Source organism: Syngnathus scovelli, chromosome 15, assembly GCF_024217435.2.
Source record: "Syngnathus scovelli strain Florida chromosome 15, RoL_Ssco_1.2, whole genome shotgun sequence".
Taxonomy (NCBI): domain Eukaryota; kingdom Metazoa; phylum Chordata; class Actinopteri; order Syngnathiformes; family Syngnathidae; genus Syngnathus; species Syngnathus scovelli.
In genome coordinates, this window is record NC_090861.1 from 4,621,688 (window position 1) to 4,644,989 (window position 23,302).

The 23,302-nt window shown below is 41.8% G+C and overlaps 22 non-coding genes across 22 annotated transcripts; 18 read left to right on the plus strand and 4 right to left on the minus strand.

Moving 5' to 3' along the window:
• The first annotated feature begins 6,737 nt into the window (after positions 1-6,737).
• On the plus strand, positions 6,738-6,809 carry trnae-uuc (transfer RNA glutamic acid (anticodon UUC)). Its single transcript has one exon. It is a non-coding gene; the product is annotated as a tRNA-Glu (tRNA).
• A 250-nt stretch (positions 6,810-7,059) lies between these two features.
• On the plus strand, positions 7,060-7,131 carry trnae-cuc (transfer RNA glutamic acid (anticodon CUC)). Its single transcript has one exon. It is a non-coding gene; the product is annotated as a tRNA-Glu (tRNA).
• Positions 7,132-7,220: 89 nt separating this feature from the next.
• Positions 7,221-7,292, plus strand: trnae-cuc (transfer RNA glutamic acid (anticodon CUC)). The gene has a single exon. It is a non-coding gene; the product is annotated as a tRNA-Glu (tRNA).
• Positions 7,293-7,381: 89 nt separating this feature from the next.
• trnae-uuc (transfer RNA glutamic acid (anticodon UUC)) lies at positions 7,382-7,453 on the plus strand. Its single transcript has one exon. It is a non-coding gene; the product is annotated as a tRNA-Glu (tRNA).
• Positions 7,454-7,696: 243 nt separating this feature from the next.
• trnae-uuc (transfer RNA glutamic acid (anticodon UUC)) lies at positions 7,697-7,768 on the plus strand. Its single transcript has one exon. It is a non-coding gene; the product is annotated as a tRNA-Glu (tRNA).
• An 89-nt stretch (positions 7,769-7,857) lies between these two features.
• On the plus strand, positions 7,858-7,929 carry trnae-cuc (transfer RNA glutamic acid (anticodon CUC)). The gene has a single exon. It is a non-coding gene; the product is annotated as a tRNA-Glu (tRNA).
• An 89-nt stretch (positions 7,930-8,018) lies between these two features.
• Positions 8,019-8,090, plus strand: trnae-cuc (transfer RNA glutamic acid (anticodon CUC)). Its single transcript has one exon. It is a non-coding gene; the product is annotated as a tRNA-Glu (tRNA).
• An 89-nt stretch (positions 8,091-8,179) lies between these two features.
• trnae-uuc (transfer RNA glutamic acid (anticodon UUC)) lies at positions 8,180-8,251 on the plus strand. The gene has a single exon. It is a non-coding gene; the product is annotated as a tRNA-Glu (tRNA).
• Positions 8,252-8,494: 243 nt separating this feature from the next.
• On the plus strand, positions 8,495-8,566 carry trnae-uuc (transfer RNA glutamic acid (anticodon UUC)). The gene has a single exon. It is a non-coding gene; the product is annotated as a tRNA-Glu (tRNA).
• Positions 8,567-9,713: 1,147 nt separating this feature from the next.
• trnae-uuc (transfer RNA glutamic acid (anticodon UUC)) lies at positions 9,714-9,785 on the minus strand. Its single transcript has one exon. It is a non-coding gene; the product is annotated as a tRNA-Glu (tRNA).
• A 499-nt stretch (positions 9,786-10,284) lies between these two features.
• On the plus strand, positions 10,285-10,356 carry trnae-cuc (transfer RNA glutamic acid (anticodon CUC)). Its single transcript has one exon. It is a non-coding gene; the product is annotated as a tRNA-Glu (tRNA).
• A 233-nt stretch (positions 10,357-10,589) lies between these two features.
• trnae-uuc (transfer RNA glutamic acid (anticodon UUC)) lies at positions 10,590-10,661 on the plus strand. The gene has a single exon. It is a non-coding gene; the product is annotated as a tRNA-Glu (tRNA).
• Positions 10,662-10,900: 239 nt separating this feature from the next.
• trnae-uuc (transfer RNA glutamic acid (anticodon UUC)) lies at positions 10,901-10,972 on the plus strand. Its single transcript has one exon. It is a non-coding gene; the product is annotated as a tRNA-Glu (tRNA).
• Positions 10,973-11,222: 250 nt separating this feature from the next.
• On the plus strand, positions 11,223-11,294 carry trnae-uuc (transfer RNA glutamic acid (anticodon UUC)). The gene has a single exon. It is a non-coding gene; the product is annotated as a tRNA-Glu (tRNA).
• A 245-nt stretch (positions 11,295-11,539) lies between these two features.
• On the plus strand, positions 11,540-11,611 carry trnae-uuc (transfer RNA glutamic acid (anticodon UUC)). The gene has a single exon. It is a non-coding gene; the product is annotated as a tRNA-Glu (tRNA).
• Positions 11,612-12,752: 1,141 nt separating this feature from the next.
• trnae-uuc (transfer RNA glutamic acid (anticodon UUC)) lies at positions 12,753-12,824 on the minus strand. The gene has a single exon. It is a non-coding gene; the product is annotated as a tRNA-Glu (tRNA).
• An 89-nt stretch (positions 12,825-12,913) lies between these two features.
• Positions 12,914-12,985, minus strand: trnae-uuc (transfer RNA glutamic acid (anticodon UUC)). The gene has a single exon. It is a non-coding gene; the product is annotated as a tRNA-Glu (tRNA).
• Positions 12,986-13,323: 338 nt separating this feature from the next.
• trnae-cuc (transfer RNA glutamic acid (anticodon CUC)) lies at positions 13,324-13,395 on the plus strand. Its single transcript has one exon. It is a non-coding gene; the product is annotated as a tRNA-Glu (tRNA).
• Positions 13,396-13,625: 230 nt separating this feature from the next.
• Positions 13,626-13,697, plus strand: trnae-uuc (transfer RNA glutamic acid (anticodon UUC)). Its single transcript has one exon. It is a non-coding gene; the product is annotated as a tRNA-Glu (tRNA).
• A 250-nt stretch (positions 13,698-13,947) lies between these two features.
• On the plus strand, positions 13,948-14,019 carry trnae-uuc (transfer RNA glutamic acid (anticodon UUC)). The gene has a single exon. It is a non-coding gene; the product is annotated as a tRNA-Glu (tRNA).
• A 412-nt stretch (positions 14,020-14,431) lies between these two features.
• trnae-uuc (transfer RNA glutamic acid (anticodon UUC)) lies at positions 14,432-14,503 on the plus strand. Its single transcript has one exon. It is a non-coding gene; the product is annotated as a tRNA-Glu (tRNA).
• Positions 14,504-15,166: 663 nt separating this feature from the next.
• Positions 15,167-15,238, minus strand: trnae-uuc (transfer RNA glutamic acid (anticodon UUC)). Its single transcript has one exon. It is a non-coding gene; the product is annotated as a tRNA-Glu (tRNA).
• Between the last annotated feature and the right edge of the window lie 8,064 nt (positions 15,239-23,302).

Here is a 23,302-nt window from a genome sequence, read left to right on the forward strand (position 1 = left end):
ATGACAAAACTGGCAACATTAGAAAAAAAATGCGAATCAGATAAAAATACTCCTCATAAAAATCAGGATGAATAAAAAGAACAGAAAAAAAATACAAGGTGGAAATTTTGAAAAAGCGTTTCTGGTGTTGCTTGAGGATTAAATGTCCTCGCCCTGCAGACTGTCAAAATTTCTGTACCTAAAAAAGGTGATGGTTTTGGCAGGGAGGCTTTATAAGTTTCATATCCAATAAAGCGTCTTGTAAAGACGGTTTGCGGGCTAAGTATAACTTTGCCCACAGCAAAATCAGCGCAAGATAAATTTAACCTGCCAATGATTTTAAAAAACACCACTAACTTGTTCCAGATCCACCCTAGATGTGTGAAAATCAGAAAATCAATACATTAATACATATTTGACATTTTCTCATTTTAATTAAAAAAAAATGTTTTTTTTAACTCAAGATTTGCAATTAATATTTTCAAGAGGCCAACTTTAAGGAGCTCTTAGCCACGCTTAGCTTTGCCTTATGATACCTATCCATAAAATACTTATTATTCCAAACTGCATGCTTAGATTAAAGCGAGCGTAATACTAACAAAATGACTTTCTACTTTCTTTTCACTTTCCCCAGGATGCATCGTCGCACCGCACACATGCAAGCAAGCAGACGTCAGGTTTGACCGGGCCGTGCAGTCCTTCCATTAAATGCTCCCACTGTCTCGCCGCGGGGAGACTGAGGCTGTGCGGCTGAAGACTAAAATACAAGTAAACTCCTTCTCCACCCGACTGCTTGTAAAAACCGCGTGGCTTCGAAAATGCTGGATAAATGTTTTGACACTGGGGTGACCAAAAGGCAGGCATCCTCTCTCCTTATTAAAATGGTAAGAATCCATCACTAAATATGTGTAACACAGGGGGGCCCCGAAGGGAAATAGATGGAATTATGTATTTATTTGAACCACATTGCAGAATGTGCCTCCCCCCGTGTCAGCTCTGCTGCTATAGAACCAGAGATTGAAAATATACTGAGCTCTTATTTGGGTTTGTGCTGACCATAAGCAGGCATACAAATCAGAGCCGAGCTGAGTCAACACGTGGATTTCAAGGTTTATTTGCGTCTTACAGTGCCACGCTCTCAGAATTGACACTTTTGTCAATTTCAGGATATAGTGGCCTCGCCACTTTTAAGTATTGTGCCAACAAAGTTTATGTCTAATCAGTGATGGTGGTGAATTTGTGCATGATTTTGTTTGATATATTTTGGGCCCCAAGGCTGGACTTTGATGGTTCTTCTGTTTGCCTTGTTGGCGGTGGAAAAGGTGGGGGAACAAAACCAGATCACCCTTGTGGTTGGTTTGAAGCAACACCGCGTTGTCAAGTTTTTGTTTTTTTTTAATGCAGGGGCATACATTCAATATTACTTGAATCTCTCATTTAAAAAAATTGTAGTAAATTTATATTTTATTTTTTTATTTTATTATAATTATATTTCTCTTGCAAAAAACAAATTTAAGATACATTTTGTTTTGACAATTTAAAATATTTTAAAGGAAAAAAAGGCCATCATATTAGTATCTCTTTTTTGTTTCTCAGCAGATTTAATACATATTTCAAAACATGTTGCAAAGCACATACTCGAATGTTGTAATATTCCTTTTATCCTATTTTATCACGTTAGCCACAGTAGCCACGGACTTCCAAACCTTGTTTTTCTGGTCACAATCTGTCAGTTGACGGTTGTTTATGGCGCCACTGACCTGCGTTGCGTGCTGGATAATTAATAATAGTCTGATTCATCCCCTTCCAAATGCACGCGTAGGATACAGCATAGCTCAGGCCAGAAAATCCCTCATGATTTAAACCACCAAGACTGTGTGCTTCCTGTACAGCCAAGCAACAGCAGCGGGAGGTCTCAAATGACTTATGTTACATTAATGACATAGGTGAAATAAGTATGTGCAGATAGATATCATTTATGTCATGTGGAAGGCATTTTAGTCATGCCCAAAAGATATTTGGCACTGTTGTCAAGATGTCATGGCTTCTGAATGAATGTTTTTTTCTTGTTTTTTTTATTGGGATGGGATTTTTTTTTTTATTTATAAAAGCAAATTTGCATAAAATTAGAACAAGCAAAAATAAAAAAAAATAAAAATACAACAAACAATTATGTTTTACAGTTTACTGATAACAAGTATCAGTGGCAATAGCAGCCTTATTTTAGGGCATTTGTATTCGTGACGGCATCCGATACCAGTATTGATCGCCCTCCTGTGGCCATCAGGAACTGGAAATTACAAAATTAGAAGAATAGAAGAATATAAAATTGCTAATAATTAAAAGCAGAATGTTACATTGGGATACAAAAGTGTTTAAAAGTATGTCTTTTTTTTTTGGGAGGAGGAAGATTCTATGTATCAAAATTACAGGTATCGGTACTTGGTCTCGGTCTTTTGGAAATGATACATTTTTTGACACAAAAGCTGTTTTGGCTCAATTTCTCACTTAAACATCTCTTTCATGGCCGTTTACAGTAAGTGTCCTCCCTCTTGCGCTGCTCGAATGGGTGTATCACCTAACAAGTTGTTACAAACCTTTCTTGTCCTTGTTTAATGAACCTTGTAATAGTTGAGCAATGTCGGGTACGTCATTCAGCTCATGTAAAGCTTCCTTCCCATCTTCCGTTATGGTTGAGGCACATGGCCTCATCCACTTAACATGCGTGTCATCCGTGGCTAGACAAAAGGGATAATATGGGACTGAGTGCTAAACTTTGTGAATACTGCTCTAGGCGAATTATTTTCAAAAGGTCAAGTACAGAAGGACCTGAGCAAGAGGTCATGTAACAAAACAAGCAAAAATATATGGTGGCAGAAATTGTTTTGGGACAAAATTTATATAATTTAATCCAGATTAAATCATAGTATTATATAGTATTTCTCAAATATTAAATGTTAGATATGTAAAAAAATCAAAAATGAAATTAATACACCAAAAATACACCAAATGTGATGTAGAGTTGTTGAAAATGTTTTAATGTGAGTTTTAGAGGCTTGAGATCATCAATCATAAATATTTTGAGGCTTTAGAGGCCACAAAAACACCAAATTAGAATTAGGCAAGGTTTTGAGAATTTCAACAGTTCATAGGAGCTGCGAGGAAGCAGGCAGATGTTTGGATACAGAACGAGAGCATTTAAAGCAAAAACAATGCCTCTGTGTTCGAGGGAAGACAGCTATATACTGTAGATACCTCAAAAACCGATCCCATATGGAAACCGGTTGCTGGAATTCTCTCCTTTGACCTACAAGGCCACAATAATTTGGGCTTAATGAGTTTCAGGTTTCATTTTCTGTACTCAGTTTACATTGTATCAAGCAAACTGCCGTAAAAAAGCCCAACAACATGACAAAGCCCAAAACTGATGTCCCTTTAGATCTAGTCTGGCTCAGTATCTTCTGCAGATCACACTGAGACATGACCTCTCCTCTTTCCTGCTGCAGGTCCCCAAAAGCCCATCAGGCGTTAGATGATACCTTCATTTTAGCTCACAAGAAAAATACACATGGGGGCGAACAGTTTCAGAGGGATCATAAGAAAGGATGTTCGAATGGGAAACATCTCGCCCTGTCTGGGGAGGTGAAATCAAGTATGACAGATATGACTGATAATAAATAATATTGCTATGCACTATAAAAAGTCTCTTCAGGCAAGTGGATGATGGCGGGGGGGATTACCGGACGTTTTTACACTTCATTTATCCACATTTTTGAACAAAAGCACACGAACACACACATGCACACACGGAAGAGCATGCCAGCATTACACAGGGAGTTTAAGCTAAATGCCTTGCTTGAGGGCACTTTCTAAACATGGCTCTCCACTGATGCAGGAAAGACCCCCGCACGGACAGTTCAGTGCTTTTAGTTTTCCTGCCAAAACAAAACAAAAGTGCCTAGCAGCCATTTAACTAATTCACCTGCAGCTATGTTTAACATTAATCACCACTATGTTGTTGGTGCATCTCCAATCCATATTAGATCCTGCAAAATAAATGCAACAGCGAAAATAAATATACCTTTTAGCGACTTCAAACTGATTGTATTTCCGAAACGACATATGGTACCAATAGCAAGTAATTTTTCCAATTCCAGCTCCAATCACAGTTGGCTGCAATGCAAGTGAAGGAAAAAAGTTGGAACTTGAATATTGTTTTCCAGATCTTCGCTGTTCCCTTCAATGACCTCTTACAAATAGAGCGCAAACTGCATGCTGATCCAGCTTGATATTCTTTCAGAGCACGCATCTTCTTAACTTGAGGAAAATATATCGTGTATGCGGTCACACTCGGGGATAAAACCAGGCTTAGTTAAGCCAACAACACTTTGTGATGTGTACTGCTAAGAAATGCCAAATGACATTATACTGGCAATAAGCAGTATTACGGAAATTGAGGTCAACACTTTTCACCATATAATGAAATAATAGCCAAACAATGTTTATTTTGATGGAGACAGTCACAAAAAAAAAAAAAAAAAATTGCTGTAACTGGTTAAAATCGTATGACATCATCACCTGCGCCACAACTTTGACCTGGTTTTAGCTAGTCAAAATTTTCTGTCACCAAATTATCTAAACTAGACTTGGACACAAAAAATGAAGACACGCCAGTTTTTACAAAGAGCACATGTACCTGTCTATGAAAATACAGCCCTTATTAGAAATTCTAAAACTGAACAGTCTTGAAGTCACACATTTTCTGCCAAAATACAAGTCACACAAAACTTTGTGTTCAAACCACTGTCATGCAAAAGGTCAGCATATTCAACAAATTTAATATGGTCATGACTTAAGACAAAATGACTAACATTATTATATTTTGAGTTGTGTGCGACATTTCCTGCTGCTGCCAAGTTCTAAAACCTTTTAAAACGAATTTTTCTCGGCCTTACGAGACCAAAAAAGCATTTTTTAATTTTCCATGTGCAACACAAATCAACTTTTGCCATTACAGTAAAGAAACATGTACAATGAAATAGTAATGTAAAGAATTGCCTGTGAAAATGAGGAACAGGAAGAAAGTCCAATATAAAACGTAGAGCCAATGGATGACCTGTTGAAAAGGCATTTCTGTTTTATAGGCTTTCACACTCCACTTGGAAGGTTCTTGTTTGTCTCAGAGAAAATGTATACGCCAGATGGGATTCATGTTTATTCATTTCAAGAACTGGGACCACATTTAAATAACCAAAAGGTAATGTTTATAATAGGTAATCTATTCTGCAACATGGCCTAGGAATGACCTTGATCATCCCGCAGTGCAAGGCCAGAACCCTTCCTGGAGTTTCTAACATAATAACAAACTGTGAGGTCGTCATCGTAGTCTTCTAGAACTCTCCAGCTAACCAAAATAGCCAAAAGTGCATTAGCGGGAGTCACTTTTTACGAGATACCGCACATGTAACGGAAAACTGTGTGGAAGCACGGGCATCATTATGGAACGCGTTTTTTTTTTTTCTCAGCATTCTCCACATTTGCAGATTAATTTAAGCCTGATGTGTGATTCTCCTGCGGCTTCAGTATTGTGGTACGTTGAGGCCGGCTGCCACTGAAATGACCTCTAATTATCACAGCTTTAGTGTCCTTGAGAATGGGCGTGTGTTTATGTGCGCTCCAACGGTCTCCATAACCATTTAAATCCCTTTTAGTAACAATTCCAATGTGCGTGTGTGTGTTAAATTGTCAATAATGAGAGGTGATGATCAAGAAGAAACATTGGGAGCCATTTTGTGAATGAAATCCAAGAAGATCTGGTCTTCATTAATGCACTTTTTTGTTTTGCTATCTGTTTTTTTTTTTTTTTTTTACGAGAAGATCGGTTCATTCAGCTGTGCCCCACCTGGGGATGAGTGTGTCATGTTTATATGCGGGTGGATGCTGTTATTAGTTCATGGTCACCTTGCCTTCTTGGCAGCCTGATCGGAGTGTGAAGGCGGGCCAAGCCACACACACTTCATATGTGGCGTTTCTGTTTACGTCCCACCATTTCATTCTCAGACTACGATATGGATTACAATCCGAGCCAGTGAAGCTATCTGCCTGGGATAAAGTGTTGGAGTCTGATATATTGCCTCGCATGGTTCTACCTGGGAGAGCTGAGGAGCTCAGAAAGCTGATCCTCTTTCCTGGCATATGATCTGATACTGTATGTTTTTACTCTCTTGGTCATTTGACACTACATAAGGCATTTCAAGAAAGTGTGCAACCAACCCTTGCCAGTCTCATCGGGTGATCTTGGATGGGAAGGCCCAAAATGTTCTAGAAAAATAATAATAACATGGGTCCAGCTCCCTCCGGGTTGAAATCACAGCTAGCGCCAATCACAGGGGCAAAGCTAAATTCCTGTCTGGAGATGCCAAAAGCTGTTAGTGTGAGCAGCAGTGTTCACTCACGGAAATATAACTGCGGGTAGGGAAGATGAGGAGGATTATTTTATAGAACTAAAACTAACACAAAGAGCGAGAGGTATTCATTGCCCGTCATTTGCTGTCATTTGCTTCTTTATATAGTTCTACTCTTCTTCGCTATTTCCTCATTGACCTCAAATGTGACCCCTCCCTTCCCGGTTGGATCTTTGAGTCCATCATGGAGTGACTGAATTTGCCTTATGTACGTAGGTATAACTTTTGATAGTGGCAGGATTATTGCCCAACCCTTCTGCTGACTATTAAACTACTGACACAGTGAGGAACCACTCCCATGTGGTCTAGCGGTTAGGATCCCTGGTTTTCACCCAGGTGGCCCGGGTTCAACTCCCGGCATGGGAAATGGCCCTTTTGCTATTAGAAACAATGTGTCCCAACCATTCTGCTGACTATTAAACTACTGACACAGTCACAAACATGTATTGTCCCACTCTAAAGTGGTCCAGTGGTTAGGAACTCTGGTTCTCACCCCGGTGGTCTGTGTTCAACTCCTGGCATGAGATCTGGCACTTTTGCTAATAGAAACAATTTTACCCAACCCTTCTGCTGACTATTAAACTACTGACACAGTCAGGAACAGTGGCTTTCCCACTCCCATGTGGTCTAGCGGTTAGGATCTCTGGTTCTCACCCAGGTGGCCCGGGTTCAACTCCCGGCATGGGAAGTGGCCCTTTTGCTATTAGAAACAATGTGTCCCAACCCGTCTGCTGACTATTAAACTACTGACACAATCTGTAACAGAGGTTGTCCCACTCCCATGTGGTCTAGCGGTTAGGATCTCTGGTTCTCACCCAGGTGGCCCGGGTTCAACTCCCGGCATGGGAACTGGCAGTTTTGCTAATAGAAACTATTTTACCCAACCCTTCTGCTGACCATTAAACTACTGACACAGTCAGGAAGAGGAATTCTCCCACTCCCATGTGGTCTAGCGGTTAGGATACCTGGTTTTCACCCAGGTGGCCCGGGTTCAACTCCCGGCATGGGAAGTGGCACTTTTGCTATTGGAAACAATTTGTCCAAACCCTTCTGCTGACTATTAAACTACTGACACAGTCACGAAAAGGGATTGTCCCACTCCACAGTGGTCTAGTGGTTAGGAACTCTGGTTCTCACCTAGGTGTTATGGGTTCAACTCCTGCCATGGGATCTGGCACTTTCGCTAACAGAAACTTTTACCCTTCTGCTGACTATTAAACTACTGACACAGTCAGCAACAGGCACTGTCCCACTCCCATGTGGTCTAGTGGTTAGGATCTCTGGTTTTCACCCAGGTGGCCCGGGTTCAACTCCCGGCATGGGAAGTGACCCTTTTGCTATTAGAAACAATTTGTCCCAACCCTTCTGCTGACTATTAAACTACTGACACAGTCAGGAACAGTGGCTTTCCCACTCCCATGTGGTCTAGCGGTTAGGATCTCTGGTTCTCACCCAGGTGGCCCGGGTTCAACTCCCGGCATGGGAAGTGGCCCTTTTGCTATTAGAAACAATGTGTCCCAACCCGTCTGCTGACTATTAAACTACTGACACAATCTGTAACAGAAGTTGTCCCACTCCCATGTGGTCTAGCGGTTAGGATCTCTGGTTCTCACCCAGGTGGCCCGGGTTCAACTCCCGGCATGGGAACTGGCAGTTTTGCTAATAGAAACAATTTTACCCAACCCTTCTGCTGACCATTAAACTACTGACACAGTCAGGAAGAGGAATTCTCCCACTCCCATGTGGTCTAGCGGTTAGGATACCTGGTTTTCACCCAGGTGGCCCGGGTTCAACTCCCGGCATGGGAAGTGGCACTTTTGCTATTGGAAACAATTTGTCCAAACCCTTCTGCTGACTATTAAACTACTGACACAGTCACGAAAAGGGATTGTCCCACTCCACAGTGGTCTAGTGGTTAGGAACTCTGGTTCTCACCTAGGTGTTATGGGTTCAACTCCTGCCATGTGATCTGGCACTTTCGCTAACAGAAACTTTTACCCTTCTGCTGACTATTAAACTACTGACACAGTCAGCAACAGGCACTGTCCCACTCCCATGTGGTCTAGTGGTTAGGATCTCTGGTTTTCACCCAGGTGGCCCGGGTTCAACTCCCGGCATGGGAAGTGACCCTTTTGCTATTAGAAACAATTTGTCCCAACCCTTCTGCTGACTATTAAACTACTGACACAGTCAGGAACAAAAATTCTCACTCTCCCATGTGGTCTAGCGGTTAGGATCTCTGGTTTTCACCCAGGTGGCCCGGGTTCAACTCCTGTCATGGAAAGTGGCACGTTTTGCTAACAGAAACAATTTGTCCCAACCCTTCTGCTGACTATTAAACTATTGACACAGTCAGGAACACGAGCAGTCCCACTCCCATGGGTATGGGACTTGGCACTTTTGCTATTAGAAACAATTTGTCCCCAACCCTTTAGGGGAGGGGTGTTGAACTGCAGTCCTCAGGGGCCGCGTTCCAACATGTTTTCATTCCCTCGTTAAGTGCACCTGCGTGAAAAGTTGGCTCTTGCAGAACGTGAAAATGACCCAAAACTTTTCACGCAGGTGTGTTTAACGAGGGTAACTTAGAAAACATATTGGAACGCAGCCCCCGAGGACTGGAGTTCAACACCCCTGCCCTAAAGGGTTGGGGACAAATTGTTTCTAATAGCAAAAGTGCCAATTCCCATGCCCATGGGAGTGGGACTGCTCGTGTTCCTGACTGTGTCAATAGTTTAATAGTCAGCAGAAGGGTTGGGACAAATTGTTTCAATTAGAAAAAGTGCCAGCTCCTATGCCGGGAGTTGAACCCAGGCCACCTGGGTGAGAACCAGCGAACCTAACCGCTAGACCACATGAGAGTAAGATAATAGCTGTTCCTGACTGTGTCAGTAGTTTAATAGACAGCTGAAGGGTTGGGTAAAATTGTTTCTATTAGCAAAAGTGCCAGTTCCCATGCCGGGAGTTGAACCCGGGCCACCGGGGTGAAAACCAGGGATCCTAACCGCTAGACCACATGGAAGTGGGGTAATTGCTATTCGTGACTGTGTCAGTAGTTTTATAGTCAGCAGAAGGGTTGGGACAAATTGTTTCCATTAGCAAAAGCACCAGGTCCAATGCAGGGAGTTGAACCCAGGACACCTGGGTGAGAACCAGAGATCTTAACCGCTAGACCACATTGAGAGTGAGGTAATGCCTGTTCCTGTCTGTGTTAGTAGTGTAATAGTCAGCAGGAGGGTTGGGTAAAATTGTTTCTATTAGCAGAAGTGCCAGTTCCCATGCCGGGAGTCGAACCCAGGCCACCTGGGTGAAAACCAGAGATCCTAACCGCTAGATCACATGGGAGTGGGACAGCTGTGGGTCTTGACTGCGTCAGTAGTTTAATAGTCAGCAGAAGGGTTGGGACAAATTGTTTCTAATAGCAAAAGGGTCACTTCCCATGCCCGGAGTTGAACCCGGGCCACCTGGGTGAAAACCAAGGATCCTAACCGCTAGACCACATGGGAGTTGGGAAGCTACCGTTCCTGACTGTGTCAGTAGTTTAATAGTCAGCAGAAGGGTTGGGTAAAATTGTTTCTATTAGCAAAAGTGCCAGATCTCATGCCAGTAGTTGAACACAGACCACCTGGGTGAGAACCAGAGATCATAACCGCTAGATCACATGGAAGTGTGACAGCTGTGGTTCCTGACTGTGTCAGTAGTTTAATAGTCTGGTTCTCACCCAGGTGGCCCGGGTTCCACTCCCGGCATGGGAACTGGCACTTTTGCTAATAGAAACAATTTGTCCCAACCCTTCTGCTGACTATTAAACTACTGACACAGTCAGGAACGGTGGCTTTCCCGCTCCCTTGTGGTCTAGCGGTTAGGATCTCTGGTTCTCACCCAGGTGGCCCGGGTTCAACTCCCGGCATGGGAACTGGCACTTTTGTCCCAACCCTTCTGCTGACTATTAAACTACTGACACAGTCACAAACACATATTGTCCCACTCTAAAGTGGTCCAGCGGTTAGAAACTCTGGTTCTCACCCAGGTGGTCTGTGTTCAACTCCTGGCATGAGATCTGGCACTTTTGCTAATAGAAACAATTTTACCCAACCCTTCTGCTGACTATTAAACTACTGACACAGTCAGGAACGGTGGCTTTCCCACTCCCATGTGGTCTAGCGGTTAGGATCCCTGGTTTTCACCCAGGTGGCCCGGGTTCAACTCCCGGCATGGGAAGTGACCCTTTTGCTATTAGAAACAATTTGTCCCAACCCTTCTGCTGACTATTAAACTACTGACGCAGTCAGGAACCGCACCTGTCACACTTCCATGTGATCTAGCGGTTGGGATCTCTGGTTTTCACCCAAGTGGACTGGGTTCGACTCCCGGCATGGAAACTGGGACTTTTGCTAATAGAAACAATTTTACCCAACCCTTCTGCTGACTATTAAACTACTGACACAATGAGGAATCACTCCCATGTGGTCTAGCGGTTAGGATCCCTGGTTTTCACCCAGGTGGCCCGGGTTCAACTCCCGGCATGGGAAGTGGCCCTTTTGCTATTAGAAACAATGTGTCCCAACCCTTCTGCTGACTATTAAACTACTGACAAAATCTGTAACAGAAGTTGTCCCACTCCCATGTGGTCTAGCGGTTAGGATCTCTGGTTCTCACCCAGGTGGCCCGGTTTCAACTCCCGGCATGGGAACTGGCAGTTTTGCTAATAGAAACAATTTTACCCAACCCTTCTGCTGACTATTAAACTACTGACACAGTCAGGAAGAGGAAATTTCCCACTCCCATGTGGTCTAGCGGTTAGGATACCTGGTTTTCACCCAGGTGGCCCGGGTTCAACTCCCGGCATGGGAAGTGGCCCTTTTGCTATTGGAAACAATTTGTCCAAACCCTTCTGCTGACTATTAAACTACTGACACAGTCACGAAGAGGTATTGTCCCACTCCACAGTGGTCTAGTGGTTAGGAACTCTGGTTCTCACCTAGGTGTCATGGGTTCAACTCCTGCCATGGGATCTGGCACTTTCGCTAACAGAATCTATTTTACCCTTCTGCTGACTATTAAACTACTGACACAGTCAGCAACATTTACTGTCCCACTCCCATGTGGTCTAGCGGTTAGGATCTCTGGTTTTCACCCAGGTGGCCCGGGTTCAACTCCCGGCATGGGAAGTGACCCTTTTGCTATTAGAAACAATTTGTCCCTTCTGCTGACTATTAAACTACTGACACAGACAGGAACAAGAATTCTCACTCTCCCATGTGGTCTAGCGGTTAGGATCTCTGGTTTTCACCCAGGTGGCCCGGGTTCAACTCCCGTCATGGAAAGTGGCACTTTTTGCTAACAGAAACAATTTGTCCCAACCCTTCTGCTGACTATTAAACTATTGACACAGTCAGGAACACGAGCAGTCCCACTCCAATGGGTATGGGAATTGGCACTTTTGCTATTAGAAACAATTTGTCCCCAACCCTTTAGGGGAGGGGTGTTGAACTGCAGTCCTCTGGGGCCGCGTTCCAACATGTTTTCATTCCCTCGTTAAGTGCACCTGCGTGAAAAGTTGGCTCCTGCAGAACGTGAAAATGACCCAAAACTTTTCACGCAGGTGTGTTTAACGAGGGTAACTTAGAAAACATATTGGAACGCAGCCCCCGAGGACTGGAGTTCAACACCCCTGCCCTAAAGGGTTGGGAACAAATTGTTTCTAATAGCAAAAGTGCCAATTCCCATGCCCATGGGAGTGGGACTGCTCCTGTTCCTGACTGTGTCAATAGTTTAATAGTCAGCAGAAGGGTTGGGACAAATTGTTTCAATTAGAAAAAGTGCCAGCTACCAGGACGGAGTTGAACCCAGGCCACCTGGGTGAGAACCAGCGAACCTAACCGCTAGACCACATGAGAGTAAGATAATAGCTGTTCCTGACTGTGTCAGTAGTTTAATAGACAGCTGAAGGGTTGGGTAAAATTGTTTCTATTAGCAAAAGTGCCAGTTCCCATGCCGGGAGTTGAACCCGGGCCAACGGGGTGAGAACCAGGGATCCTAACCGCTAGACCACATGGGAGTGGGGTAATTGCTATTCGTGACTGTGTCAGTAGTTTTATAGTCAGCAGAAGGGTTGGGACAAATTGTTTCCATTAGCAAAAGCACCTGGTCCAATGCCGGGAGTTGAACCCAGGACACCTGGGTGAGAACCAGAGATCTTAACCGCTAGACCACATTGAGAGTGAGGTAATGCCTGTTCCTGTCTGTGTCAGTAGTGTAATAGTCAGCAGGAGGGTTGGGTAAAATTGTTTCTATTAGCAAAAGTGCCAGTTCCCATGCCGGGAGTCGAACCCAGGCCACCTGGGTGAAAACCAGAGATCCTAACCGCTAGATCACATGGGAGTGGGACAGCTGTGGGTCCTGACTGCGTCAGTAGTTTAATAGTCAGCAGAAGGGTTGGGACAAATTGTTTCTAATAGCAAAAGGGTCACTTCCCATGCCGGGAGTTGAACCCGGGCCACCTGGGTGAAAACCAAGGATCCTAACCGCTAGACCACATGGGAGTTGAGAAGCTACTGTTCCTGACTGTGTCAGTAGTTTAATAGTCAGCAGAAGGGTTGGGTAAAATTGTGTCTATTAGCAAAAGTGCCAGATCTCATGCCAGTAGTTGAACACAGACCACCTGGGTGAGAACCAGAGATCATAACCGCTAGATCACATGGAAGTGTGACAGCTGTGGTTCCTGACTGTGTCAGTAGTTTAATAGTCTGGTTCTCACCCAGGTGGCCCGGGTTCCACTCCCGGCATGGGAACTGGCACTTTTGCTAATAGAAACAATTTGTCCCAACCCTTCTGCTGACTATTGAACTACTGACACAGTCTGTAACAGAAGTTGTCCTACTCCCATGTGGTCTAGCGGTTAGGATCTCTGGTTCTCACCCAGGTGGCCCGGGTTCAACTCCCGGCATGGGAACTGGTACTTTTGTCCCAACCCTGCTGACTATTAAACTACTGACACAGTTACAAACACATATTGTCCCACTCTAAAGTGGTCCAGCGGTTAGGAACTCTGGTTCTCACCCAGGTGGTCTGTGTTCAACTCCTGGCATGAGATCTGGCACTTTTGCTAATAGAAACAATTTTACCCAACCCTTCTGCTGACTATTAAACTACTGACACAGTCAGGAACGGTGGCTTTACCACTCCCATGTGGTCTAGCGGTTAGGATCCCTGGTTTTCACCCAGGTAGCCCGGGTTCAACTCCCGGCATGGGAAGTGACCCTTTTGCTATTAGAAACAATTTGTCCCAACCCTTCGGCTGACCATTAAACTACTGACACAGTCAGGAACCACAGCTGTCACACTTCCATGTGGTCTAGCGGTAAGGATCTCTGGTTTTCACCCAGCTGACCTGGGTACGACTCCCAGCATGGGAACTGGCACTTTTGCTAATAGAAACAATTTTACCCAACCCTTCTGGTGACTATTAAACTACTGACACAGTCAGGAACAGTAGCTTCCCCACTCCCATGTGGTCTAGCGGTTAGGATCCCTGGTTTTCACCCAGGTGGCCCGGGTTCAACTCCCGGCATGGGAGGTGACCCTTTTGCTATTAGAAACAATTTGTCCCAACCCTTCTGCTGACTATTAAACTACTGACGAAGTCAGGACCCACAGCTGTCACACTTCCATGTGATCTAGCGGTTAGGATCTCTGGTTTTCACCCAGGTGGCCTAGGTTCGACTCCCGGCATGGGAACTGGCACTTTTGCTAATAGAAACAATTTTACCCAACCCTCCTGCTGACTATTACACTACTGACACAGACAGGAACAGGCATTACCTCACTCTCAATGTGGTCCAGCGGTTAAGATCTCTGGTTCTCCCCCTGGTGTCCTGGGTTCAACTCCCGCCATTGGACCTGGTGCTTTTGCTAATGGAAACAATTTGTCCCAACCCTTCTGCTGACTATAAAACTACTGACACAGTCAGGAACAGCTATTATCTTACTCTCATGTGGTCTAGCGGATAGGATCTCTGGTTTTCACCCAGGTGCCCCGGGTTCAACTCCCGGCATGGGAACTGGCACTTTTTCTAATTGAAACAATTTGTCCCAACCCTTCTGCTGACTATTAAACTATTGACACAGTCAGGAACAGGAGCAGTCCCACTCCCATGGGCATGGGAATTGGCACTTTTGCTATTAGAAACAATTTGTCCCCAACCCTTTAGGGCAGGGGTGTTGAACTCCAGTGCTCGGGGGCTGCGTTCCAATATGTTTTCTAAGTTACCCTCGTTAAACACACCTGCGTGAAAAGTTTTGGGTCATTTTCACGTTCTGCAAGAGCCAACTTTTCACGCAGGTGCACTTAACGAGGGAATGAAAACATGTTGGAACGCGGCCCCTGAGGACTGCAGTTCAACACCCCTCCCCTAAAGGGTTGGGGACAAATTGTTTCTAATAGCTAAAGTGCCAATTCCCATACCCATGGGAGTGGGACTGCTCGTGTTCCTGACTGTGTCAATAGTTTAATAGTCAGCAGAAGGGTTGGGAAAAATTGTTTCTGTTAGCAAAAAGTCCCACTTTCCATGACGGGAGTTGAACCCAGGGCACCTGGGTGAAAACCAGAGATCCTATCCGCTAGACCACATGGGAGTGTGAGAATTCTTGTTCTTGACTGTGTCAGTAGTTTAATAGACAGCAGCAGGGTTGGGTAAAATTGTTTCTATTAGCGAAAGTGCCAGTTCCCATACCGGGAGTTGAACCCGGGCCGCCGGGGTGAAAACCAGGTATCCTAACCGCTAGACCACATGGGAGTGGGAGAGCACCTCTTCCTGACTGTGTCAGTAGTTTAATAGTCAGCAGAAGGGTTGGGTAAAATTGTTTCTATTAGCAAAAGTGCCAGGTCCAATGGTAGGAGTTGAACCCAGGCCACCAAGGTGAGAACCAGAGATCCTATCCGCTACACCACATGGGAGTGGGGTAACTGCTCTTCGTGACTGTGTCAGTAGTTTAATAGTCAGCAGAAGGGTTGGGACAAATTGTTTCTATTTGCAAAAGTGTCAGTTCCCACTTCAGGTTTGAACCCAGGTCACCTTGGTGAAAACCAGAGATCCTAACCGCTAGACCACATGGGAGTGCGGAAATTGCCTCTTCTTGAACCCTAACCGTAAACCTTAACCGTAAACCCTAAATCCTAAATCTAACCCCAATCCTAACCCTAAACCCTAACCCAAACCCTAACCCTAATGGGAATTGGCACTTTTGCTATTAGAAACAATGTCCCAACCCAATAACATTGAACCAGCAAAAAGCACAACAAAACATCCACAGCCAATTCTGATAACGTATTCACATGTGCCTCCAATAATAAGTGGCAGTAAATCGGGGTTAGAGTTGACTCTGCTATGGCCGCCAAAACATCAGAAGATATAGATATGAATCTGGAAAAGTCAATATTAGTCAGATAGGAGATATGAGGACAGAGACATCTCCAGATCTGTGTGGAGGCCCTCAGGACTTTTCAACCTAGGCCCCGCCCTCATCCCTCATCTATTTAACTGAGTTTGTACTCTGTGCTATCTAATCGATCTCATCTGCACTGGTGATGTTGGGCTGCTCCCTGCTCGCCCAGCTGCCTGCTCAGGAATCCACGTACTACTACCTTTTCTCCCAGTTCCTCCAGTTCTGACCCACTCAGTCCACTGAAACTGGAACCGAGACAGACCATTGTGAGCAACAATTTTCGATTTAGAAAATATTGATCCAGCTGGAAGGCGGACATTTTTTCTGCCAATATTTGAGCGAATATAGTGTATTGTTTATAGAATCAACATTCATGTAGACATTCTGTTTAAGGTACAGAATGTAAGAAGGCAGATCTCCAAGTCCATAAAGCTGTAGTTACAGTTTGCCAGTTTTCTTGAAGTCCTTTATTGCTTTCCAAGCGAGCCAATTAATTTGATGTATTTTTCTACACTCACCCAAAACACTCAGTTCTTTTCCAGGGAAACATTTATCAACACAGGAATAGTAAATGCCTAACATAATCGGCAAAGAACATAGTGTAATGTATCTGCTGAGAGCATATGTACTCAAACCACAGACTTTAAGTGAAAGATTATTTCCCAACAGTTCCTCTAAATGAGGTCTTTTGGAGAGCAGATTATGATTTAAATTTCCTATTGATAATAAACTTGAGGAAAGACATCAACTAAAAGTTGGCGTGGTGGAAATAATGTCTCTTTTCTAATATTAAAAGTTCAGTACGACTGAATTATCCTTAAGCAATGAGACTTTGAGAATCGCTGTGCTCAACCAACAAACACATTTAGAGGCTGGCAAGAAAATAAAATTCTTCTTACAGCTTGTTATCTGTATTTGGAAGCTACAAAATGTCATAAAATCAACTCATATAACAAAGAAATTGTTGGCAAGCTCCTTTCAGTGAGAGGGCAAAGAGTACACAAATTATGTTGAGCTTGAACATGTGTTTGCTGGCAGTCGCTGTACAAATTCCTCTTACATTGTTATGTGCATCACCCAGAATCAAAATAAAATAACTTCCATGTTGTCATCTTACTTCTTGTCACGCCGGGACTAACCATAGGGAGAACTGGGAGTTAGGGTTTAAAGCTAGGGTTAGGGTTTCAAAGTAGGGTTTAAACTAGAGTTAGGGTTTCAAACTAGGGTGGAGATTTTGATTTGTTTTTCCGGTACCGCCCACATCAAAACCCAAAGAATGATTGTGTGCATGTGTGTGTGCACAAATGTGTTTTGCTTGTGCCCATGCAAGGCCAGGGTGGCCTGGTTACATAACTGACTCCTGGCCTGAAAAAATCTTCCAGTCCGGCCCTGCTTCTTGTTACTATAGAAAGGAAACTGGTTTGCTCCATTTTAGGCATAATTAATTAGCCCAGTTTAATTGGATAATTGATAGCCATTAATGGCAGTGAATGCATTAAAGAACATTTTAGTCAGGCCAAAAATCTTCTCATGAAGGATCCTCCAAATGTTTGCAGTCCTGCCGCCCCCTAAATTTAAATAATTGTTTTACTCCACTAAAAATAGCATTGAAGCATTTGGTAATAAAAGCATCGATAGCAACACCACATACAAATTTTTGACCATACGTTGACGTCTGAATAACATTAGAAATGAACTTACTGCAGCTGGTAATGATGAAGCAGAAAATGGAGGCAACATGACACCTCAGCATAATAACACTGACATGTGGAAATATAGCTGAAATTAGAAAAGTGTTTCTTTACTAACCTCTGCAACATAATACAGCAAAATTGTGAAAACTGTCCTCATGTTTTTTCAGCTAACATACGCAACCGCATTTTTTTACTTTCCTCATTATTTGCTTCTAATCAGATTATAATAAGGCACAGTGTTGGTTTATAGTCGATGTGTGACTTACATGCATTTTGTCAGATCATCAGCGAACACTCATTTCGCTCCTCGCTATTTCATCATATTTCACAACAGGCCAAAGAAACATTTGATTAAATGCATCAGTCTTTTTCCAGGAATCTTAAATGAATGTTAAATATGACACACGCTATTGCCGCTGCAAATTAAAGTGACATTTATTCAACTTTGCCTTCAACAGACCTTTTTTTCACTGCCACAAAATCCAACAATATTAGCGGGGAAATATGAAGGATTTTTCCACTTCCCAAATGGTTTATTATGAGTTACATGAATTTGAGTTTACATGCCTGAAAAGGAGCTTTGTAACAGCTGCATGGCGGCACACTGTGCTCTATTTCTGATTTGGCCATTTATAACCCAAAAGTATACTTTTGGGTTAGCCGCAGGTAATGCGTGTTTTCTCTTTTGCACACTGTTATATTATATGTATCACTTGTTGAAATATGCTTCCGCTACATGTGCTTTTTCATCCCGCGCAGGTTAAAACCCGGCCTTATCCAGATGGATAGTCGTAATATTGTGAAGGAAATTCTTGCTGAAACATTTAACCCCAAATGTTTTTACACAAAGAGACCAACACTGTTTGTTGGCGTTTACCGGCGTCAAAATTTTATCTCATCCTTCCTTTCCTTGCAGTTGGTGATAAGCAAAGTGACCAGCCAACCTTGGGAGCAGTCCAATTAGTCAATAGAAAACAAGGAAGCTGTGTTCTTTGGCTACGGCATCATCATGGAAACATCAACGTACACACTGTCACATGTGTGTATGGTATCATCACCTGCCATGACAGCACCTCCACTAACCTGTTTATGTTGTGGCATCTGACATTCTGGTCCAACTTTTAAGACTAATAAACTCAAAACTGTCAGATTCAGCCACCTCCCTAATAATTGCTACATAGACTTGTATAGTCGGGTTGTTCCCATGTTACCATCTCATGTTCCAATCCCAATATTTGATATATGGTGTTAAACACAACTGAGAATGATGGAGAGGTTTTTTTTTTTTTTTTAAATTTATTTATTTTATTTTATTTTAGTCAGGGCTGAGAGAATTGCTGTGAAGCTACAAACATTAAATTATTAAATATTATATATGAAGTGTAGCTGTGAAGCTACAAATTAAATTATTAAATATTATATATATTACATTATAGATAAATATTAAATATTAAAGCTACTGTGAAACTACAAATATTAATTAGACTTCATATCAAATATTAAATTATTAAATATTATATAAGAAGCGTAGCTGTTAAGCTGCAAATATTATATTATTAAATATTATATATTATATTATATATAAATATTAAGTATTAAAGCTACTGTGAAGCTACAAATATTAAGTAGACTTCATATCAATTATGCATTTAATTGTTTTAGTCAGGGCTGAGAAAATTGCTGTGAAGCTACAAACATTAAATTATTAAATATTTTATATGAAGTGTAGCTGTGAAGCTACAAATATTCAATTATTAAATATCATATATATTATATTATATATAAATATTAAATATTAAAGCTACTGTGAAACTACAAATATTAATTTGACTTCATATCAAATATTAAATTATTAAATATTATATAAGAAGCGTAGCTGTTAAGCTGCAAATATTATATTATTAAATATTATATATATTATTATATTATATATAAATATTAAGTATTAAAGCTACTGTGAAGCTACAAATATTAACTAGACTTCATATCAATTATGCATTTAATTGTGAATACGCTAAATTGATCAATTTGACAACAAATATTACTATTACGAATGTTGAAATCTGGAAACTGGACCAATAATATGATTATAAGTGAAAGTTTGTGAAATTTAAAAGGCCTTCTTATAGTTTTGGACACACACACATAACACACACACACACATTAATATCATAATAGCACCGTTTTGGCGTTGGGGAGCTCAGTATCCATTTCAAGCAAAAAAAATGGACTGGCAGTGTGAAAGCAAAATCTGTGGATTGTCTCTGATCTTTCATTACAGAGACAAAAGACAGAATCACTTGGGGACTAAACAATATAGTACAGCCTGACATCTATGTTCCGAGAAGAAAATTAGTTAATAAATGTAACACACATGCAAATTGACGCTGGTCAAGATCGATAATAATTACAAAGCTAATGGTTGTGCAGAGTAGTGAGTCTGTGTGTGGGTGTGTGTGTGTGTGGGGGGAGTTCCCTTGCTACACTCACTGGCAGCAATAAACTTGTAACTTCATGCCTACTAAATTATCTGCATTTGACTGTAATGTATTTGTAAAATGTTGGCAAGCAGGCCTCACGAAATGAATCAAGCTGCCAGAAATGTGGAAGACATTTTATTCATTTCTGGATTGAAAGATTCAAGTCCAAAATCTAACTGGTTCCAAGGGCTTAATGTTGCTACCGCGTTGCAGCTAAATTAATCATTTATTGACTAAATGCTACTTTAAAAGCCAAGAACTTGAGCCAGAATGGCCAGTGGCCAATGTTGTAATGTCTGGAAATTAAAGACTCCTAATAAAAGAGACTGGGTTGTTGTTTTTAATAATGCATGGGGTATTTTTTTTTTTTTTTTTGTGGTCTCTTGCACTGTGAAAATGCCTGCTAATCAGGAGAAAACTTGTAAAAATTTCCCTAGAGTGAAAAGAAAAAAAAAAGGTAGGCCTATTTTTTTGCAATCTGCTTTGGTGGAAGTTAGTCAAAGGTCAAAGACCACCCTAAAACCGAGCCACACTGCTCCTGGATCCGACCAAGCAATTTCTCAGATCCACACAATTTTCCCTGGACTTTCTGGAAAAATCTTTTTTTTGCATCTATTCCATGTTCCTAAGTCTATGCACAGTACTTTAAGATCCCACATATCAAAAATCTTGTGTCAAAGGTCAAAGACCACCCTCCAACCGAGCCACACTGCTCCTGGATCCGACCAAGCAATTTCTCAGATCTACACAATTTTCCCTGGACTTTCTGGAAATATCAGTTTTTTGGCATCTATTCCATGTTCCTAAGTCTATGCACAGTACTTTAAGATCCCACAAACCAAAAATCTTGTGTCAAAGGTCAAAGACCACCCTACAACCGAGCCACACTGCTCCTGGATCCGACCAAGCAATTTCTCAGATCTACAATTTTCCCTGGTCTTTCTGGAAATATCTTTTTTTTTGCATCTATTCCATGTTCCTAAATCTATGCACAGTACTTTAAGATCCCACAAACCCAAAATCTTGTGTGAAAGGATTCTTGAATGACTTCTTGGGAGTGATCGCAGGCTACTCTAGTAGGCTAGAAATGCTGCCAACTGGTGGAAAAAAAATTCTGATGTCTCTCGGTCCTGTTAAGAAACTGGACCTCGAGGCCCTGTGGAATAACAACGAAAGCTCGCAGCGAAAATAATCCTCCCCACATACAATAGGGGAGTATGTGGACTTTGTCTCCGACACAGCTCTGAAAAATGTGCCGAGTGATAAGAACACTGCCCACTTTATCATAAAAAACAAGGATACCGGTCTCAGTGAACAGGCTTACCAGACTATCCATCTGACTTCCTGGCAGCCGAAAGCTCTGACGGCATTCATCACACAACTCGAGCAAGTAACAGAAACCATGCTGAAGGTCCTGAGCGGCCATTACGATTAGAAGCAGCAGGCATAACAAACATTGTTGCCATGGTAACCGTGTATATATCTTGGTGAAACAATACTGCTTTGTGGTAGAATGATTTGACTTGAACATATGTGTCAGTTGTCAGAAAATGTATTCTTCCTTCTCATGCACAGAAAAACATTTGGTTGGAAGGAAATACTGGAAGTTTACTGGGAATCATTTTCGGACTTTCTCAGGTTAGAAAGAATTTTACGTACGTCTCAAACGAAGACTGATGTGTTCCGTTCAAATAAAACATTTTTCATCTACCCATAGTATTCCGGCTAATCCAAATAAAATTATTCATTGTAAAACATTGATGTCACATTCACACGACATTTTAATTAAAAAAGGGGGAGAGAAATTGGGTGGAAGTAGCAAGGGAAAGAGTAATGTCATAGTTTGGGAAGGTCCCCAAATGAATTGCGTTTCTGCCACGGAAATTTGCCCAAAGGGGAAAAACAGTGGTGGACAAATTCCCGAAGGTTCCTGTGAGTTCATGATGTACTAGGAACTGGAGTTAATGTACATTGATGGGCTTGAAAATTCCTCCCCTAAAACCCCATCTGGTGTTCTCAGAGTGAAAAATACATCAAAACAAACCTCAAAAGCTACGGTGGCACCTCTAAGGTCAAAAACAATTTGTTCTGCGATGGATGTCGGTTGACCTCTAATTTGTCCGAATTTGCAACTGTTTATTTTTTCCTTAGGAAATATTGACAAATTAATCATCCTTTCCAAGGTCAAAATGTCATATTTTTTTTAGCTCTACAGGCAAGGCGTTGTTGACTTAATTCATTGTACTGATCATAATTCATTGTACTTAACAGCCATACAGAGACGCGTGTACTGCTTTCCCATTGTGTAACAAGTTCCATTTTATGATCTATGGTTGTCATATTTTTTTTTCACTTCATCTTATTTTTTTAATTTATTATTTATTATTATTTATTATTTATTATTATTTATTATTTATTATTATATTTTTTTTTCTTTAAAATTGTTTAATATAATAAATATAATAAAATATATGCAATACACATAAATACAAAAATATAATAAATAATAATAAATAAATATAATAAAATGTAACAAATTTAAGTCACAGTTTCCATGGGTGGCAAAACAGTAGTGCAACACTCTTTTTCCAAAACAGACATAAAAAGCGATAGTGACGTAAACTCGCTAGATTGTTCCATGGTGTGTTGTATGAACACAATTAAGGAGTCCAGCACTCCTTTGGAAAGATCCATTTTGCAAGAATCCCTCCAAGCAAGAATTTTGATGAACCCTTTATTCTCGTTGCCCATGATTAAGACAACACTAACTGAGGTCATTGTTGTAATCTGGAAATGCAGTTACTAAAGTGTTTGAAGGCCAAGAACCAAATACAGATCCACAAGCATGATGTAATATCTATTTGAGCTCACAGAATGCCTGGCACGGTTCTCGCCTAAAAATGTGCCAAAAACTACATTGTTGGTCTCATGAGGGCAGAAACCGGGTGGAGCATAAACACCTCATGGATTCCGTTTAAATCATTTGCAAGCCCAGGTTAGGTGAACTCAGAGCGCCAAAGCTCAAACAATAAAAATAAATAAAAATGTACGTTAGTCATGTGAGATATGAACACGGAGAACAGAAATGAGGACATGGCTGAATGCCATTTGAACGTGGGGGGCTGTTAATTCCGTGTAGGACCTGTAATTTTAAATAAATTATGGTTTTAATACTACACATAAAGTAAATCTGCATACAGTAAACGGGTACTGCAGACAGTGTTCCGCTTGAATCGCCCAC